Raw genomic sequence first — 5,990 nt, 5'->3', positions numbered from 1 at the left:
CCAACACTGGGCCTGTCTACAAGAGTTTGATGTTGGTTTAATGAGTGACTCAAAGGAGACGTTCATTTTGGCACTGCGGAGATAATGACACTAAAGGACAGGTGGATCAAACTCAATTGATGTATCTTCATCATAAATCTCAGGAAATGTTAGTGGAATCTCCAAAATTGAACATAATCCATACATTTTACATGAGCCTTTTCTGTAATGCATGTTTTGTTGAACTGACTCACATTTTATTTGAGTGAGCAGCCAGATGCCTCGCCAGGTCACAGTAAGCACCATTCCCAGGTCTGTGGTTGTCATCGCACTCTTACTCTTTGTCGCTGCTGGTAAATTCAGTGGTGGCATCCCCAAAAGTCAAGGGGAAAAAAAAAAACTAAACGTGGTTCTGGAGTGAATTATTTAGATGGTCGCTGAGTTACGGCCTCACAAAACTTGATGAATCGTGTCTAACATCGGGCGTCGCGATGATTTTGACTTTGGAGGTTCCACTTGGCTCCGTCAACACCGTTTGCATCATTTGTAAAGCAAAAAATACAGAATAAGATTCTAACTAATGAGGACGGCTGCAACTGGGGAAAAATATTCACACACAGTAATTCCATTCTCTTTGTGGCACCACTTTTTTCTAATAAAACTGTGAGCAGGAACTCTATGACAGGGATTTAAGATAATCAAGAGAAAAAAAATAGAGCATTGGCTCTCTCTCAACTCATCTTTTTGAGGCCCATCTTCTTCCACCATTGTTGCTTTGTGGTGCCAATTCCCATCATAACGTGTCTATGATGTACTGCAACCATGCTTCATGCTCGACATGTTAATTGCTGGATTCCAGACTCGGGTTTCCATGCAAATACTTACATGTGGTGTCTCACAAAAGTGAGTACACGCTTCACATTTTAGTATCTATTTTATTCTACTTTATATCTTTTCCTAAAACAACATTAATGAAGGCGGCCTGGTGGTCCAGTGGTTAGCGTGTCGACTTCACAGTGCAGAGTTCAACTCCAGCTCCGGCCTCCCTGTGTGGACTTTGCATGTTCTCCCCCGGGTTTTGCGTGGGTTTTCTCCGGGTGCTCCGGTTTCCTCCCACTTTCTCAAAACATGCATGGCAGGCTGAATGAATACTCTAAATTGTCTCTAGGTGTGAGTGTGAGCGCAGATGTTTGTTCGTCTCTGTGTGCCCTGCGATTGGCTGGCAACTGGTTCAGGGTGTCCCCCGCCTACTGCCCCATGATGGCTGGGATAGACTCCAGCACGCCCCATGACCCTTGTGAGGATAAGTGGATCGGAAAATGGATGGATGAACGTTGATGAAATGACACTCTGCTCCAATGTACGGAAAATAGTCAGTGCACAACTTTAATAACAAGTTAAATTGTTGTCCTCTCAAAATAGCTCATCACACAGCTACCGTTTTACTGTCTAACCTGCTGGCAACAAAAGTGAGTACAGTACACCCCAAATTGGGCCCAACTGAAATAAAAGAAACAGCAATATACTTTATGTGAAACAACCTTTTTTTTTTTTAAGTTTAGCCAACATGTTTGGGGAAAAATAGGCCCCGAATGCCAAGTAAAGTTTAAAAAGTAGTAGTTCAAACCATCATTTTTAAAAAATCACGGAGATTAACGCCACTAGCGCTTTAGTGTTTGGTCGCGTGTGTGTGTGTGTGTGTGTGTGTGTGTGTGTGTTTTGAGAGCGGTACCACTTAAATTCTGATGAAAACTTCTGAACCAACTAATCAACTTAACCCTTTCACGGACAGGCGGTCACTGCAATGGACAGTTTATCATGTTATCAGGTTTCAGTACAGGGGGCGTGAAAAGGGTTAATATTGCGACAATGGCAAGGTCGAGGCTGCTCCATCGTACTATACAAGCAAAGCATTTAATTAAATATAAACTAAATGGCACATAGCTGGAAGCACAATGGTTTATGACCAGCTTAAAATACATTTCCCAAGAAGCTTAACGCATTCTTTTATTTAATTTTGGTTTATTTTTACTCTTAGAGTGCTTAACTAATGGAAGCGCGGTGGACTAGCGGTTGGTATGTCTGCCTCATAGAGGTCTAGCAAGTTCAGTTCTCCTATGTGGATTTTTCATGTTCTTCCTGCACTTGCGTGGGTTTTCTCCAGGGGGTGAACTTTTTTTTTTTTATCAACACGTATGACAGTGATGATTGTTAAAAGATCACCAGTACAGTTTATTCACTCTGTATTACTTTCTATTTTTGTTTTGAAATCAAAACACCTCGGAAGCCGAGCAGCTTGAATGGACTGTGTTCCACATTGGAGGTTCCACGATATCAGAGTATAGTCAATGTACAAAAAAAAAAAAAAAATCAACACCGCACTTGATTGACAGCCAAAACCTTTTGGCTGTGGAAGTGAATCTCTCAGCACAAACAAGTTCATTCCAAACAAATTTTAGCAAAATAATTTAATTTAAAATGGACACAGTGGTTTTGTTTTGTGGGGGGGTGTTGCTCAGGTCATTTATATTTTCATACATAATATTCACGCTTTCTTTTTAGATATACAGGAGATGCTCACGTGCCTGCTTTGTCATTGTGCATGACTAATCACACTTATGATTTTGGTTGCAGCACTTAGTTTTTGTATAAGATCAATATTTTCATTCTCCAAAAAATGTATTTATGGACAATCCTTTTTTTTTTTTTTACATTAGTTTCTTCGACTACATAATGTGTAGATTCAACTGTTAGTTTAATGATGGCCTCAAATGGCAAATCTTGCGTCTCTCTGTGTCAGGAATTTTTCACCGTCTTGGATGAACTAACATTTATTTGTGGAGGAAATTCTGGGACCAAAAAAAGGATAATATAGGATTACATGAATGCATTTTATTTATTCCGTGGACATATCAGCAATTTTGTAGAACAAAAAAAGTATCATATAGTATTACAGAAATGCATTAAATTTATTCCTTGGACATATAAACAATTTTGTACAACATATTTATTTTTGATTGAAGATGTAAGCTTGAAATATCATCTGACGGTGTTTTTTTTTGGGTGGGGGTGTCAGAATTAGGTTGTGTAAAGTGATGATTTTGTTTGTCCATATTATGGTTTTCTTTGCATCGACTGTAGAAGGGAGTACCTCTATACTCAAAATTCCAATTCATGTGAAATGTTTGTTTGCTACTCTTGAATATTTTTTTTAGCATGGCCTTTTATTTGTGTGTGAAATTATATTTCCTCATCTGTAGCTCTGCCTCAGAAATCATCTTTATTGGCCAAGTATGTTTTGTGTAAAACACAAGGAATTTGTCTCCAGTAGTATGAACTACCCGATTATTTCAACTACGATAAACAAAGATATATATATATATATTAGCATAGAAAGACTTTTCATAATGTCAGGGTACCATTGGGCCATAGTACCACCCAATTGCCGGCTATGCGACAATGTGCAGAGCCATCGAGCAGAAATAAAGTGATCAGTGGTGCGATATTTACAATACGATGACGGTTGTGCAGTTGGTGCAGACAATCGTTGCACCATTTTTAAGTGAGCAGTATCAGGAATTGTAGGACCACTTTAGGGATGCAGGGAGTGCATACAGGTAATTGGAGGCCATACACGCTACTCAGCCACATCTACAGCGCCAATATGAATTGTTTTGAGGAAGTTCACCCAACTTGGATCTGCCCGATTTTGAATTCGGCCCTCGCTAGGTTAATGACTGGCGGTCTACTGACCGTTCTTTCTTTACCTGCTATCAATATTTTTTACCTGCAATACTTCCAAGATCTGTGACGCGTTGCCTTTAGTTTCGTCGTTGTGATCGGTTGAATGTAGATGAATGTATAAAAAAACATTGGACACACGAAAAAAATATGCCACACAACTTTATTTCAATGAATTAAATAGATGCCACATTCACACCAGGGTAAACCAAACAGAAAGACGCTTGAAGGAATTAATAGTTTAATAGCTTATAAATGCAACACTGCGTGCTGTGAAAATGTACAAATAAACAAGTTAACATTTAAAGCTGAAAAGAGGACTCGCATTGAACTCAAGGGGTAAAATGAAACACTAGAATAAAGACTGGCAAACAAAACACATTTGTGGTTTCAAACGAAGTGTACTGCAGGCAGAATGACCGTATCTAGAAAGTAGATACCGTGTATTTATTCATACGGCACGCTCATTCAAAAAAGAGCCTTTATGACAAGTATTCCACAACTAGGGCACCTTTTGGTACGTGACATGAAACGTGTAATAGTCCAGTAGAATAATTATTTCACATCAAAACGTTTTCCCTCCACCACATAATAAAATTATTATTTTCCATTACGAGGCCGTGTGGGACAATGTAGCAATGTATTGAAACGGATATTGTGTTTTGAGTTTTTCAGTCAAATTGAAGGTTTACCTTCATTGGCTGTAAATGAGTTTGTTGTGAGGTTTGGGGAATTTTTGGAGCGCGTCTGAGGGGACGTCACTGGCGGGATGATGGAGGTGGCTTCAAACCTTTGGCAAAGGCTGTTTCAGACAACCAATGACATCAACACATACATGCAAAATAAATATTTATGGTGTTGTCAGTATAGCACTTGCATGTTAAAAAAAAACAAAAAACAATGCCACTTTTAATTTTGTTCTTTTTTTATCGCTAAAAGTTGGAATATTTAAAGTCAATGTTCCCTCTAATTTTCTACGCGTCTGAGCATTCACACAAACTCCCTTGAGTATTCCTTGGACCAAACCAGTATCCTGTATAAAACCTGAGATCATAACAAGTGATGTAAGTATGATATAACACATTTCAAACCACCTGTAAAGGACGACAAGTTTATTTGATAAATTGTCCGCAATCTCAAACATTCCTGCTGACTTCCTGTCAGGCGGAAGTATTATTTTGAAAGAATGCAGAAGGGGATAACGGTTGGAGAGAGAGATTTGTGACATGAATGAAATCAGCCCAGTTTTGTTACTTTTATTTTAGCACCTGCCATCCCGCGCATCCTGTCAGTGGTGATTGTGAGGGAGTGTCTGTGTGTCAATGTACAGCCGTGGCCAAAGGTTTTGAGAATGAGACAAATAATAATTTTCACAGTCTACTGCCTATTTTATTATGATGGCAATTTCCATGCATTCTATTTGCCACACTGTAAGGCGCACCTAAAAGCATTTAATTTTTTCAAAAGCCGACAGTGCGCTTTATAATCCGATGCGCCTTGTATGTGGATTAATATTCAGATTTCTTGGAAGTAGTATTTTAAATGTTCTGTAAAGCGCTTTGTTCCAGCTGCAGCGGTTGTGGAAGCTCTATATAAGTACAGCTGTGCAGTGGTACCTCTACCTTTGAAATTAATTGATTCTGGAAGAAATTTCTTAACTAGAAAATTTTGTAAGTAGAGACGCGTTTTCCATGTAAATGCACTAATCTTTTCCAAATCCCCCCAAAATTCAGACATAAATGTTTTCTTGAGCATAAAAATGCATCAAAATATGTAACAAATAGATGTTACAATTAGATTATTGCACAATAAATGAGAGTTGTGCATAATGTAAAAAACAAAGAATGGAGCAGTGGTTCTTAACCTGGGTTCGATCGAACCCAGGGGTTCGGTGAATCGATCTCAAGGGTTCGACGGAGCCTCCGCCATAGAGGTTAAGACACACGCGACTCAACATGTAAATTAGTTATGACATGCCTGCTTGACCATCACTAGCTACAGATGATCACATTACATTGCTTGTGCAATCAGTGCTGCGGGAAATTTAGTTCCCTCAGTAGTCAAGGTGTGACTGCCATGATAGTACGTCACACAATTTTAAAAAACTATACTGAGGCCAAGTAATTTTATTTACTTTTTTCTGTTTTTTAATAAATGTGTTTTTTTAATGTCGTGAATTTGTAAAAAATCGTATTTTTATTTTTCACTAAAGAAGGGTTCGGTGAATGTGCATATGAACTGGTTGGGTTCGGTACCTCTAACAAGGTTAA

This window comes from Hippocampus comes, unplaced genomic scaffold (assembly GCF_001891065.2).
Source record: "Hippocampus comes isolate QL1 unplaced genomic scaffold, H_comes_QL1_v1.1 scaffold122, whole genome shotgun sequence".
NCBI classification, from domain to species: domain Eukaryota; kingdom Metazoa; phylum Chordata; class Actinopteri; order Syngnathiformes; family Syngnathidae; genus Hippocampus; species Hippocampus comes.
Note: the sequence above shows the minus strand (reverse complement) of the source record.